We start from the raw sequence: 16,156 nt of genomic DNA on the forward strand, positions 1-16,156 counted from the left end.
CCAACTACAGAGATGCTGCAACACCCCACCTCCCCCCTGACTCCTCACCTGGTCCCTGCAAGCATTTCCCGCACACAACAGAATTCACAGGGGTGGGCTTCAAAATTTTTAGCAAGGGGCTCTCTGCCTGGTTGCTGGGTGGGCATGGCCATGGTGAGCATGGCTTAGTTGGCCTTCTGCACCATGGGGGGGTATTGTTGCCCTCCCCCAGGCTCTGGAGGCTTTCCTCGAGCCTCCAGGAGGTGAAAAAGGCCTCCCCGGGCTCCGGAGGCCGGAAACGGGTTTCCAGGCATCCCAAACTACCGGTAGGCATGTTTTTCCCCCTCCCCGAACCTCTGTGAGCGCCCTGCACTTACCTGCATCCAAAATGGGCCGCGTGGAGACTCCTGGGAGGGGAGGGATGGGCGGGGCCAGCCAGAAGTAGGATTTGGGGGTTCTCCAAACTGCACAGAATCTTAGCTAGAGGTTCTCCCAAACCACTGCCAACCCCCAGCAGCCCACCTCTGGCAATTATGGATTAGAACTGGATCCGATTATGACTGTGAGAAGTTAAGTTCATCTCACAGACCAGATATAATTATCCACAGGATGGCATTGTCTTGGACCTCCCCACAACTGAACTTACTCCACAGGATTGCTGTGAAGATAAAATAGTGGCCACCTATGAATAATTTTGCATGCTGTCTTTTGCTCCCTGGAAAAAAGATGGGATATATCAGAATAAAATAGAATAGCATAACTTTATTGTCACTTTGAATGTACGCTAATTGGCATACATTAAAATGAAATTTTGCTGCATACAGCTCTGAAAAGGTCACCACCTCCAATATACACCACATAAACATGACAAAATAAATAAATACAAAAGTATGCATATACCCACATATATGAGAGAGAGAAACAACACAGTCTGGATGTATACTTGTACATATTACTAAATATTATTAAATGTGTAAAAAAAAACCGGTCACTTCCTATTGACATTTTTGTTCTGGCCTCCCAGGAATATTTATTCCAAAAAGGGATGAATATAAATCAAATAAGAGTATAGCAAGAGGAATTTGCAGCCTTAGCAGAGTTGAATGGATGCTCCATGGATGCCTCCAAATTTCACAAGAACTGCATTACCATTTTTCTCCCTCTTCCCACCTGGGACACTTCTTGTCCTCTCTCCTCCACACCCATTGTCTTGTCCACTCCTTCGCATCCAGTGGTTGCCACGGCAACTTTGTTTACCGATGTCATTTGGATCAATAGACCTTCGGCCGAGCAAGGAAGCGGCTGGTTGCTAGGCAATGAGAAACCTGGAACTTTGCAACTCCCAGCGTTCCTCTCTATTCCCGACCCCCCCGCCGCCCGTTCTCATCAAATAAGTCTCGGTGGGACTAAATAGAGTGACTCCCTCGGGCGGGCTTGAGGTTGCAGCCGAGTCCGCATAGGAGCCACACATCTTCCCTGGGGAGAAGTTCCGCGGCTATTTCGGTCTCTACTTTCCCAGAAAGAGAAGTAGCGTGGGAAACGCCGCTTAGTAGGGAACTGCACGTGACTCTGGCTTATTTCTTGCCCATAGGAGGCGCTGTGGTTAAGAGACGAACCTGGCCGAGACGAAAGCGGGCCTCGCTCTCTGAGAGGGAGCTGGACGATGATGGCTCCTTTTAAAATTGAACATATTCTGAAGGGGGAATCCATTATGTCGCTTCCAAAGAAAGGGGGACAATCTGGGAACCATATATTTGAAATGCCAACTTTTCCGAACAAACGAGGGAACTGCAACAAAATGGTACAGCACATCTCCCTCCCTTCTGAACAGGCATGCTTCTGTTCAGGCAGTACAAGCAACCATTCATAAGCATGGCAGACATTTGGCTGAATGCTCCCCCTCCGATAAACCTACTTTTCTCTTCTTTCCTCGACCCCCACTACCATTATAACGTTGCAGATGTATTAAAGCAGGCTCAAATCCTCAGACCTGTTGGGGGACAGTGGGTTCCAAGTAACTCTTTGCCCCCCCCCTTCCCTATGTTGGAACCAGCTGGTGTCTTCCTCTTGCTTCTTAGTGGCTCTTTCTGTTCTTGTTCAGGGCTTGATTTCCACAGACTGACCTAAGCTACAAGGGTGGGAGGGAACGAGTATCAAGTCTTTTCCACCAGAGCTGTCAGGCACATAGAATAGAATAGAATAGAATAGAATACTTTATTGACCAAGTGTGATTGGACACACAAGGAATTTGTCTTTGGTGCATATGCTCTCAGTGTACATAAAGAAAAATAAAACATAATACATTCATCAAGAATCGTAAGATACAATACTTAGTGATAATCATAGGTTACTAATAAATAATCAAATTATACTAGGAAACAAATGAAATAATATAAATTGTAAAGATACAGGCAACATGATTATAGTCTTAAGTGGGAAGAGATAGGTTTTAGGAAGGAAGAGAAGAATAATAGTAATACAGTCTTAAGTAGATAATTTGACAGTGTTGTGGGGATTAGTTGTTTAGCAGAGTGATGGCATTGGGGGGAAACACTCCTTGGGTCTAGTTGTTTTGGTGTGCAGTGCCCTATAGCGTTTTGAGAGTAGAAATTGAAACAATGTATGTCCAGGATGTGAGGAGTCTGTAGATATTTTCACTGAAAAGAAGTTGTAAAGGCAAAAAAGGAGATGGATGCTGAAACTCCTGGTAGCCTGAGATTTTCTTCCTCTTGGTCTCTTCCCCCTCCCATGTCTCCTGATTCACCCAGGGAGGCTAGGCCTGGAATGTTTGGGGTGGCATGGTCTCTGGCTGAAACCTTTGGGGACAAAGATTTGTAAATGGGCCTTTGTTTGAGGCAGCCGTTTCCTGCTGCCACTTTAAGCTTGGAAGACAGCAGAGTGGATGGACTGGGAAAGTAGTCACTCTGTCTGGCTTCTGCTCTTTTTCATGGAAAGAGGGAGAAGACCCCTGGTTCCGGGGGGTGGGGGTGGGGGAATGCCATTTCCTGAATCACAGCTTACTTTTACCACTGGCCTTGAAACAATCCTTTTACTGCTCTAGGCTGGAAAGATGAGCAGATTTGCTTTTAGGGCTCAGGAGAACTGAGCAGAGAGATCAGCAGGGGCTGACACTTTTACTCCAGTGGTGGGTTCCTACCAGTTCGGACCAGTTCAGCTGAACCAGTAGTGATTTGACAATCTGGGTCCCTGGAACTGGCAGCCACCCAGGCCTGCCATGCCCCTGAACCGTTTCTCCTACAGCAGCGCCATCTTGATTTTTGGTTCTGCACATGCACAGAACGATTTTCATTGCATAAATCTAATTTTTTCTCATTTTTTAACATTTTGCAAATGTGCAGTCCTATGTATGTGCAAATGTGCACTCGCGTAAAGTGCACGGCTGGCGGGTGTGCAAGCAAAGCAAGCATGCACACACAATTTTTTTGCGCGCACCGAACCGGCAGTAACGCCGGCAGCAACCCACCCGTTTTTCTCCATTTTAAACATCTTTTGTTTCATTAAACTCTTCAGTTTTTCTTGGTGCTTCTTCCCAGGACTTTGGAGAGGTCTTGAGGAAAGCAGCTGCAGCAAGTATCTTGATATACATTTGGAGCCCCAGTGTACATAACAAGAAAGGAGGGATTTTGGGATAATTAAAGGTGGGAGACTTTCTCAGGACAGCCGTTTTGCCTCTCACTTCTCCATTCTTTCTTTTCCTTCTGCTCAATTGTGTTGGAATTTTGGATATTGCCTGGACAAGTCCCTGCAGTTTTCCTGGCAAGGTTTTTCAGAAGTGGTTTGCCCTTTCATCATTGTTCCTTGGCCCGACACTAAGTGACTGGCGCAAGTTTGGCCTGAGTTCATGCCCAAAACGGGACTGGAACTCAGAGTTTCCTAGTTTCTATCCTGATGCCTTCACTACTACACTACATTGGCTCTCATTTCTCTGCTCCATTAGAGACCAATAGGTGAGACTAGTACTCCCTGGGAGGCAGCAGCATAGGTAGGGAATTTTAAAACGTATAGTAGTTGTTAGTCTTAGAGGTAACTGCTAGGATAAAATCTGCATTATTATAAAAATAAATCTGGATTAGTATTGTGGAAGTTGGGGAAGATTATAAACCATTGGAGCTTCTTCCATTCTTTTCAATGTCTTCAAACAGCAGGCTTTACAATTTAAGGACATAAAAAGTTTCTTGCTGGATCAGGCTGAAGGGCCATCTGGTTCAATTTTTTGTGTTTTCTTCCTACAGCTGTTAGCCAATTTGCCCCTGGGACTTTTACAAGGCCAGAGTCTTTCCTTGTGTTTTGCCTGAACATTCACTCGTTGTTCCTTTTGTGAGGAGCACAACCTATCTTCCCTGGGACCGGCCCTTCCTGAACCATTTTCCTTTGGGAGGAAGCCTTTATTTTCCAAAAAGTCACTAAGGTTTAATTCACCAAAAATAGTTAAAAAGTACCAGGTGCTTTTCAACTATTTCCACACACCCCGGCCTATTCTGGGAGTTGCAGTACTGACACTTCTAGGGGGCACTAGATGGGGAGAAGTTTCTTTCCCTTTGCCTTCTAGAGAAAATGCTCTAATCCTAATCCCAGCAGTTGTTTTGCCCTTGATCTGAACTTTCTTTGAATCCCTGGGGAGCATCATAATCTTACCGAGGTTGCACACACACAAGCACACACACACACTTACTTCCTGGGGCTGAGCTGCCATTTTAATATTCCAGAGTTTTCTGAAGCAACATTAAGCAGGACCGCTTGAAAAGCCCCACATCAAAGCAACCGGTGGAGCAGTGGTAGGGTATATTTGAGCATTTGATTCAGCCTCAGTTTGAGGTAGTCCTGAGCTCTGTAGCAAGCTCCTCTGTGGAGGAATTGTGGATCTCTAAATATTGCAGAATGGCTTTGCTGGCCATGCTGATGTTTGTGGTAGGGTGGTAGGGAACATCCAGTGGTGGGATTCAAATAATTTTAACAACTGGTATTCTGCCCTAATGATTTCTTCCAACAACCAGCTCACCAAGCTGCTCAAAAACTTAACAACCGGTTCTCCTGAAGTGGTGCGAACTGGCTAAATCTCACCACTGTCCGAGCATCACAAGTTAACTTTTCTTCTGTAATGTGATTTCTGAGGTAAAGACCGCCAATTTTCATGCCTATAGCACATTATATCAATCACAGATTATGGAACCTGTGGATCAAGTCTTTTGTTTTTCTGAAGATTTGCACTTTCCTAAAACGTTAAAAACTTTGTATATTGTAAGGACTTTAACACACTTTGTTTAATTCAGAAGGAAGAGGAAGGTTTAGGATTGCCTTCTCTTGGACTTGGTCCAACCCTTCTTGTGCACACACACAATCTCACTGCACACTCTGATCATATTTGTCAAGTGTATCAGAATGGCTAACTTCTCTTTTCTATGGATAATTTTTTTCCCTGTCAGATCTTTATCTATATTTGAAATGAACTGTATTGTTCCCCATCTCAGAACTACAGTTTCTAAGTTTCCACAGAAAGGATGAAGGGCTCTTAAGCTCCTAGTTTACGTCGCTGTGGCGCAGATATGAGCCTCAAAGACTGCATCAGCTCACGCTTGTTTTCTTATTTTGTAGCTCAGCTGCGTTGTAGAGCTGCAAGCCGAAGGGAGGAATGACTCCACAGTTACGCTGCCCGGCTTATGTGACACAGTCATTGAACTCCAGATAATAGGGCTCCATCTCAGCATGGAGAATTCCATGTCGGAAGAATCTAAACTACTAAGAAGTACAAATAGTTGGAAGCCAAAATTTATGGGCTGCTATGAGGCTGGGTGAGGGAGAGACCAATTAAAACATACTTATGGTGTCAGCTCAGGCATTGTGACATTCAGAAATGTTCTACTAAATGCGATGTTCTAGTGGTAAAAAGGTACAATCTTTGAAAATATGCTACTTCTGGCACTCATTCCATTCCTGTCTTGCCTGATAAATCACTCTGACCTTGGATAAGTCTCCCACCCTATTTTCTCACCCTCGGTCTCCCTACAACACAATAGAGTTGGTTCAGCTTGTTTCATGGCCAATGGTGGCACTCAGTTAATAAACATCAAGTCCCCAAAGATCTTTTGGCAGCTTCTCCTTATCGCTGTTCTGGAATCTTGCAGCAAAAAAAAAAAAAAGGCATTGTAATAATTAACCCTGCAGAAGTCTGAATTCTGAACCAGCAAGCTCTGCAGGGCTGTGATTTCCTTGCTTAATAGTGAGAAGCAGTACTCTGTAGGGAGGATCTGCTGCTATAGCAGCTCCATAATGGGGTACAATGGAGCTGGACAACTGTTCAGAACTGAAGCTGTGGAACAGGTCCCAAATCAGGGGTTGAAATTGTATGGAAAGTAGATCCTGATTGCTTAAAGAGTGAAGTTTCCATGAAAAAGGCAAATTCTCCTTTTGAGTTTTGCTGAACTGGTAAATTCATGGGAACATTCATGTAGTTTTCTTAGCAATGTGGAAGTTTCTTCCTATAACTCTCTTCCAGTATATTTGTTTTGGATTTTCCATTTTTAGCTTATATTCCTGACGTTTTTATCCCATTTTTTCTACAAATGATGACAGAGGATTGTGGTGGAATCTCCATAATAAATATGCTCAGAATCAGCAGAAGACAGGACCCAACTCTATGAGTTTTCTCTTGCAAATCTTCCATTCCTTCACCCCAATATTTGCTACTACACAGTAAGGGCAGGGTGTTTATTATTCACCCAGGCATATATGCTGTTTCAAACTCTACTGAGAATTAGCAGTCAAAACTACAGTTAATAGATTACACCAATACAATAACAAAATGTAATAGTAAAATTCAAATCATACTTCACTGGGAAATAACAGAAGTAATCATGCAAACCATCAAGTACAGTACATCATGTTCATTTCATATCAGTCCCTCAAGGTTTCCTGGAATGGGTAGGTCTTGATGGCTTTCTACCATCCACCAAGCTTGGTGGTCATCAAATCCTGGGGGACAGTTACCAAAAGGGTCTGTTTAATGGCTATTAATTACTTTAAAACTCTCCCTTTCAGATCGTATTGGATGGGCAGAGACACTGCTGGCAATAGGCAATCCTGAAGTCACTCAGGACATGAACCATAGAGGCTCTTCAAAATGACAACCAGCACCTTGAATTGCATCCAGAAGCCAGTGGAGCTCCAGTAGCAATTTGATTCTCCAGGCAAAATGAGATGCACCCCTCCCTAACTACTCTGGTTGCTGCATTCTGGACCAACTATAGCCTACATGTAATCTCCAAGATCTGACCCATATAGGATATTTTACAATCGCCCTAAGGAGAGATGATGAATGCCGGAATGATTGTGAGCAGGGCCTCTAGATCTTAATTGGCACACCTGGTGGGGTTGTACAAAGGTTTTCTGGGTCAGAGCTGCTGGACTTGAGCAAGAGCTGTGAATCCAGACAATTTTTATATGCAGATACAGAAAATTAAACTTCCTGTTATCTTTATTTTATAACAGCAAGCTAATTATCAGAATACTAAGTATAGTATTAACCTCCATGGTAAGATTTAAAAGAGCGGTGAGAACTTATAAATAGAATTTCCCCATCAAAATTGAGCATATTATTTGAAAATCCTTCTTTCTTGAGGAAAGAAGGAAGGGAGGGAGGGAGGGAGGGAGGAAGGGAGGGAAAATATCATCTGGTCTAAATGAGTGGAATGAACAAATGCCAGAGCTAAAGAAACTAATAATATTGTGAGAAGATTAATTGACTCCAAAACATATCTACTATTTTCAAAGTGAGTTCATCACACAATGCAAATTGATTATTAGAAAAAGAGTCTAAGTTGTATCTGGGGCTCAGCATTTTCTGTTTTCTACTATAAGTGCAGGTGTTCTTTTTTAAAATGAGATTACCTCCACAATGTAAGTTGCTTATGGGAAAAGTGCAAAACTTGTATCTGAACTTAGCATTTTCTATTTCCAGTATTCGGTGCAGGTGTTCAAACTATTCTAAGCACAAACATGGACCTCAATGCTTATTATGAATTCAGTGGGGCAAAATAATATTCAAGGCCAAAAAGAAGCTGAATTCTGAATCCCAAGTTCATTATTTTCCTCTATGAATTTAAATTTAGCCAGTTGTTGCTTCTTTTTATAGGAGCATAAATCTTTTGATGGTGTCTTATAACAGTGACAGATAAACCAAGTCCCTGTTATTTTTAAAAAAAACCTCAACTACTTTTTATTTCATCATCTTACTAGATAGCAGAAAAGATATACTGTATTCAAGAACCAATTTAAAGTTTTTAAATTGTTAATTGGATAAAGCTGAAAAGGAATACTCCACTGAGCTCCTAAAGCAGCAGAAGTATGAAATTGAAATTGTGACTATGTTGTGGGTTAAAACTTTAGATGTTCAGTTACTACAAAATGATATACAGTATATAGATATTAAAGAATAAAAGAAAATAATCTAGCTAAAGCAGTGTTTGCATATGGGAATGCTAATATAATAACTGACCATATTCAAAGGTGAAAAATAACGATTAAAATACTATAATAACATTAAAAGTCAGTTCCATAAAACTTAACAAAAGTTTAAAATTTTATGCAATGTATCCTTGCTACATCCTACAAAAATATATGAACCAGGGTGATTATTATTCTTTAAAGTGATGTGAACCAATGCGATAATTTATTAAAATACATAAATCTTAAATGTAGATCAATTTTATGACTTTAATTTTATTTATTTAAATTTTAAATACGCAGGCCTACAAAGGAAAAGAAGGAAAGGAGGATACAGAACAGAAAACTGCTGTTTGTAATCTTGTTTGTAATGAAGGACATAGAGATACACTGTAACAGCCAGTTGAGAGCCAGAGATAATGAATTTTAGCAGTCTGGATCCAAGTTAAGTATCATATCAAAACATGAGGAATGTTTTTATCCTCCTCCTTCACCAGGAATTTATCAAGAGAAGCCATTTTCAATCATCCACATCATGATGATGATTTCTGAGGGGAAGAATTGCAGATGGGGGCTACCTCCATGTCTCTGCATGCTTTGAAACACCTTTCTGGAAGTGTATTTCCAAGGACGGCACAGCCATAATACTGAACATTTTTCTGTGCTGTTGAATGTACTTGCAGTAATTGGAGGAAAGTATAATATGAGACTTTTAACCTTCTCATTAAATTCCTCTAGCAGCTCAGGCCTTCCATAAAATTTCCTTCTTAACGGCAAATCTAAGGAACTTCAGAATGAATAACCAATATTTATCAGCTTTACCAAAACCAAAACAAAACAAAAATCTAGGACAAGATGAGCCCTGAGTAAATTTAGCTTTGGCAAAGCCAGTTGTTTCCCATAATAGGGTTTCTAGAAAAACAACTGCTAAATCTTTCTTTAGTATTACAACCATAACAGAATCTTTAATAATTTTTATGTATCACTTTCCTTGTAAAACATATTTTTATTTCATTTTCATTTTCATTTTATACAATCACTTATATACTGTGCATAAAAAAAAGAAAAAAGGAAGAAAAAAAACCCAACATAACACTTCATTCCCCCATACACCCTCTCTTCTCCCCCTCCAACTTTCCTTTCACCCCTCCAGCATTCCCCTCTTCTACTTCCCTACCCCCTCAGACGTCTCCCCCTCCCTCCATTTCACCCTCCTTACATTCCCTCTCACTCCCTCTTTACTTCTCCCTTCTCTTTCCCTCTTCTCCTCACTTTGGTGTATCCATACAATTCAATTTGTTTTTTACAATAAAAGTAGAAAAAGAAAAAAAGAAAAAAAAAAAGAAAAACGAGCCACAGTACACAAGTGAATTCTTATTGTTCTAAGGATTGAAACTGTAATTCCACCCTCCCCCCTCCCCCCTATAATCCCCCCTCCCCAACCCCCTTACGGCTTCGCAGGTCCCATACCCGGCATAATTCTTTAACAAGCATTTGAGTATAATAAGGCCAGCTAACTTTAAAATTAAAAAAATAAGATAAAAGTAAAGCCAAAAAGAAAAAGGAAAAATAGTAAAAAATAAGAAATAAACAAAAAAAAAACACCCACACTCACACACAAAAAGAAGAAAGAAACAAAAAGGGTCAATAAACCCACTACGTTAACACAGCTTCCCATTATCTGTAAATCTTAAACAATGTGACTCATTCCAAATTTCGATTATTTTGCTACTTGCAGGGTTTCAAACTGTATTAGAGCCAGGTAAGTTGGTCAATTAGAATTCCCCAACTAAAAGTCTCCTTGCTTTGTCTATCTATTCAGACCTTTAATTTATCTCTTTTTTATCCAAATATCCAAACCTTTCTATAACACCATTAAACTCAAATACTTCTTTCATTTTTCATTTCCAACACCTCCCTTTCTATCCTTACCCACCTCCACATGTAAATTTTTTACCTTCCACCCTGCCTTTATCCATATCCACATATATATTTTATCCACATTCATTGCTCCTCCCATGTTTACTCCACTTTCCTGAAGATTCTCCGACCAATCTTTCTTAACCTTATATTGATATAGCAACTCAAACAAACATCAGCTTGCGTTCTAGCCCCAGGTAATCTAATTAAACTTTCGCTGCCCTTCCCTCTCCCACGCACCTCCCAACTCCGTTCGTCCCAAACCGCAACTCAAAAAGATCACAATTTCCGCTCTCCTCGCCTAAGAAAATAGTTCATGCACAATTTGAGTTAGAGTTCAGACAAAACTTCTGTACAATATATGTCCACAATCAGCAACGCTTCTTTCAGTCTCCATGTCTCATCATCGATATGCCACTTTTCCATTTTATCCCAGACAGAAATCATAAAACTTTAAAAACATCGCTTAGTCTTTATTCTTTAGTCTTCTGCCCTTCCGGAAGAGAAAAACAACACCCTCCGCCTTGTAGCCACGTGTCTCGCTGTTTGTCTTCTCCTTCTCCTTGCCTCTCCCCAGATCCGGATGAATCAGGAAGTCCCGCCTTCAGGGTCTCGTAGTAAAATTTTCGGGCTTCACCGACGGAGTTAATGCGGTGTTTTTGGTTGCCAAATGTAACTGTAATACCAGCTGGGACTTCCCATTTGTATGGAATCTGAGAGTTTCTGAGTTCTTCGGTTAAGAAAGCGTACTGTCTTCTTGTTCTTAATATTTGAAATGGTATCTCTTTAAAAACAATCAAGTCTTCCCCATCAATTCTCAACCTCTTTCCGTAGAGCCTCTGTATTATCTCATTTCTAGATTCCCTTGTAGTAAAGTATATTATTATGTCCCTCGGAAGCTGTCGCTGTTTTGCTACCCAGGAATTCTGGCGGTAAATTCTTTGAATCTGCCAATCAAAGTTAAGTCCCGGACTTCCCACCAAGCGACTGAAAGCCTCAAAGAATGTCTGTTTCAAATTCTCCTGTTGGTTTTCACGCAATCCTCTAACTCGTATCGCAAAGGCAGTCTTGTTATAATTTATCATGACAAGTTCTTTTTGGGCAGATTCAATTTCCTGTTCTAACGTTTGAATTTTTGATATCAGATTAAGGTTAGTTTCTTCCAAAAGTTCCAATTTGTCCTCTGTTTCAGCAATATAATCTGTCATGACTGTCATTACACCGATCATATCCTGCTTTGCCTGAGCAATTTTAGCATCAAATTGATCACATAAATCCGATATCAGTTGATTAATCTCCTGTCTGAAATCATTAAGCGTTTTGAGAAGGAATTCTTGTGTTAGCAAATCTCCCGTGGAGGGTGTAGGAGACAAGGGTAGCGCCTTCATAGCAGTTTTTGGAGATATGTTATTAAGGAAGCGCTTCTGTTTAGATTTGGGAGCCATTCCAGAATAAAAATAAAAGACAAGCAATCAAGCGAGCCAAAAATCAAAGTCTGTGCTCCCCTCAGTTAATCTTTTAGCAATTAGTACGGAGAAGCCTTCAGGAGGGTAGGGTCAACTAGCTCCGTCAGATCAAACACAAAAGCTACGAGATCGCCATCTTGTGACGCAGCTAAAAAAGAAAGGGAGCCTTTTGCGAAATTGAAGCTGGTATTTTAAATAGTAATAGAAGAAATTCCTCGGGAATGGTCCCCGCCCGGATTGGCTTTTAAATAGCTTAGCTTTGTCCTGGGGGGGAGGCAATCTGCCTAGGCTGCAAAAAAGGCAGCGCGGAAAACTGGCCGGAGTAAAGGCTCAGCTAATGTTGAATCTCTTCTCCATTCACAGCAAAAAAAAAGCTATGAATTACAAAGAGATCCTAACGACTGACCTCCTCCCTGCCCCTTTCTGCCAGAAAGGGGAGATATCTATAGATCTTATAAGATATACGAACCAGAGTCCTGGCAGGAGCTTTTTTTTGGCTCCCGACGGCGGCAGCTCCTCCCCTCGAAGCCATGTATCACTTTCCTGAGTAGAACAGCTATCACACATGTCTTCGTAGCTGTTGACACTGTGGCATGAATGGGGAAAGGTAATAGTAGAATTTTCTTGGGTGGCAAAAAAATGAGCCACTCCTGTACAGTAATCAAAATTTTTAAAAAAAGGAACCTCTGGTTCTTTGGCTCTTATAGTAATGAAGTACTCTTAGTTACCAGGATGAAATTATTGGTAGGGAATGCAAGAGAATATCAATATCTAATTATATTACCATATCTTGACGGGATGTCACTCCAATTTAAGCTTTGTGGAAAGCTCTAAGCACAACTTTCTGCACATGGCTCAAATTAAATAATATTGTCCAGCTTGGTTCTAAAATGCACAACAATAGTAACAGAAATGCCTTTGAGGATATCTACCATAACTCAGCTAGGATTAAGAAAAAAAGTATTCAAGTCAGAGAGCAGGATATCATCCATTTGAGTAGGAATTAACTGCTGACTTGTAAGATGTCCAAGAACCCTCTTGTGCCCAACAGTGAGAAAACGGCCCAGATAAGGCAAACTATGTTGTTTCTCACACTATTAGTAGCTGGTCTGCATTTTTATAAATAATCTGCCACCCTGCTTGTTCCAGTGTGGCGTGAACAGCACAATTAGCAGTGTACAGCAAAGTGAACTAGCAACACAGTTGCCACCATGCACACACTGGGACAGCAAACACATTGGCCTCCAGGGCAGATGTTGTGTCTGAGTAAGGGTGCATCAATGCATAGCCATTACATAAAAGATGCATGATGGTATACATGGTACATATTCCATAAATTAGTTTCACCCAAGAGCTACATTAGCTGGATATAAATCTGCTGTGTTGTATCTTCAAACCTTTCTACTTATATCTTAAGACTTCTCCCTTCATGCTGAGAACTATTACTCCCCGTTACTCTCTGTAGTATTGGAAAAATATTTTTTTTTAAATTCAGATTAAGGTAAAGAACTAAGCTTCCCAGTTCACTGATAGAAGATTGTCTTGATTGTTTTTCCATGAGTCAACAGTACCAGTGAGCGAAAACTAACCTCTAAGGAAACAAACTTGGAGCTCTGCCTAGTAATAAGCCTCTCTTGAAATTTAAGGTTCTCACTCCCATGATTTCCCTTTTTCCTTTCAGGTGGGTTGAAGTTCCTCAGATAATTACAGCATGCTCCCCTTAAATCTGTAACGTACTTTCACATCATGGTATTCAGTTCCCCAGTTCCTCAGAAACCCATCTGAAGGTTGCACCAAGTTCTCGTAATTGTTGCAAGCTCAAATTACTGAGCAGACCTGAGGTCAATTAATGCTCCCTACCTGACCAATCAGTGAATTAATAAATGGTTTTCATTTAGTGCCCTCCTCCTATCCATACTTGAAGTACACACTGTTGGCATTTCTTTGGCAATTTCTCCATTTCTCAACTGAACGTTGCTACAGAGCAGGGTACCATAGCTTAAAACCACTAATTGGTATCGCGGTAGCATTTCAAATATGGGGCTGGAATCTGCTGAGGAAAGAGGATGTAGTTCAGTTTGCTACATTGGACTTGGAGGATGGGGGATGGGGTGACAAAAGGGTCCCCAGAACACTGGCATCTTGATGGGAGAATCACTTCAAGTGCCCTTCAACATACACCATAGCTGAGCCAGGCATAAATCAGATCAGGGATGGGATCTCAACATCTTCAACATCACTTCATAAATGGGGCAAAATCTATCAATGACTGTATCACTGCAAGACAATGCAATGTTTTGTCTTTTTTGGATGTTCTATCCATACATGGACCCAACTCTGTTAAAGATTCCCTTGAGTCAAGCTTGATTACAGATGTTTGAGTGGACAAGTCTTATGACAGTCTTAATGAAGTGGCTCTATTTTTGAGGATGTTTTTTCAATTTATTACAGTTAGTTGAGCTTATAGCCCTGAGATGTCTTGACCACTTATCAAAGTATTCACAAATCTAACTTCAGTTTCTCTGAGATGATCTAAAAAAAACATGGGGAGGAGGGGAGGGGTCAGCAATATCAAATAGCAGATGTGACTGGCATGCAACATAAAATAAAAAGATTTGGTGCTTTGATTAGCCAGCTGCACTCACCATTTGATAGCATAACATTCCTGCTACAGACACCACTACATCCACAGCTGGTTAGATGTTGCTGGCTGTTTTTCTTTTTTCTTTTTCTTTTTAAAGCAATTTCTTATCATCAAAAAGAATGAGAACACTTGCCCACACAGAAATGACTGAGTTAAGCTGGGCTGAAAGAGAACATCCTGGGGTAGAAGAGTAGGCAGAGGCAAATCACTTTACCCATTTGCCTCATATAAACATCTTTTAAAAGAAAAGGTCAGTCAGTGGAATAGTTCTGGGTAGCATCTCTATTGCTGCAGTTCATTCCATGCATGTTGCATCCTTTATACTAGTTACAAAGCTTCTGAACTAAAATATATATATATTAAAAAAGCTACTTTGGTGCCCTTTTGGAAAAGACAAATCGGTTTAAATATGAAATAAAATGTGCATATCGCTACTAAGTTATCTCTACTTTTATCTCCATTCCTCCTCCAGATATTTTCTCCTTTGCTTAAAATTGTTTGTTAAACTCAGAGACAGGGACTGATGTCATGTTATAAAGCACTGTGTGTAGTGCTAGTATTATATTTTCAATGGCTGTGCCTAGGTGCTGAACTCTACTTTTGAGGAAATATTTCCCTCAAGCTTTTCCTGATTGTTAGAAACCTTGCTACTGAGGATGGCCTTTGGCCTGGTCTTTCCTTATTTTGATACCCAAGAATAGCTAGCCCTAACAGGCACCCTTCCAGATATCTTTGGACTATAACCATGATGGGGAACCCATGGCACGCATGGCACAGGTGGCACACAAGAGCCCTCTCTGTGAGCATGTGAGCTGTCATCCCACCTCAGTTCCACTGTGCATGCGTGCACGCCTCCCACCAGCCAGCTGGTTTTTGGGTCTTTGCCGTGCACGTGAGGAGACGCACATAGATGTGTGGCAGGGCACATGTGAGGGGTCATGCATGCTGGTGCGGAGGTTGGGGGGCTCCACACATGCACAAGGGGCATGTGGAGGGTTGAACGCATGCGTGGGGGAGTAGGGCATGTGGGACATATTGTATGCACATTGCATTATGGGTGTGTGCGCATGCACTTTCAGCACTTGGCGACAAAAAGGATAGCCATCACTGGACTATAACATCCATAATTCCCAGCCAGCCTTCTTCATACTTTGGAGGAATTCTGTTAATACCAAAACATTTAGATTGCACAAGGCTGAGTGTTCCAGGCTATTTTTAATTTCCTTTTGGTTTGCTTATTTGCTGCACTATTTCCTTATATCCCAGTATGAATATGATTAATAGTTATTTAAACTGCAATTCTTTGTGTCCCCCTCCTCACAGTGTTCTGGTCTGTTGTTTCTTTTCTAATGATTTTACATAATGCTTTCATTATATTTTATTCTAAGGTGTCTTGAATTTTTAGAAAAGAAAGAATATGCATTTTGAAAATGAATGGAGTATTTGACACATTCTTCTTCTGTGCAATATTTTGTTTAGTTTAAGAGCCCTTATACATAGTGACGAGATCTAGTTTTGGGCAGTGGTTCAGGTTGCAGGCTAGAAACCCAGCTGTGAGTTCTAATTCTACCTTAGGCAGTAAAGCCAGATGGGCAAGTTTGGACAGTCCCTCCTTTCAGTCCTGGGAAGGAGGCAATGACAAACCACTTCTGCAAAATCTTGCCAAGATAACTGCAGGGAATTGTCA

The sequence above is a fragment of the Thamnophis elegans genome, chromosome 2, assembly GCF_009769535.1.
Source record: "Thamnophis elegans isolate rThaEle1 chromosome 2, rThaEle1.pri, whole genome shotgun sequence".
Classification (NCBI taxonomy): Eukaryota; Metazoa; Chordata; class Lepidosauria; order Squamata; family Colubridae; genus Thamnophis; species Thamnophis elegans.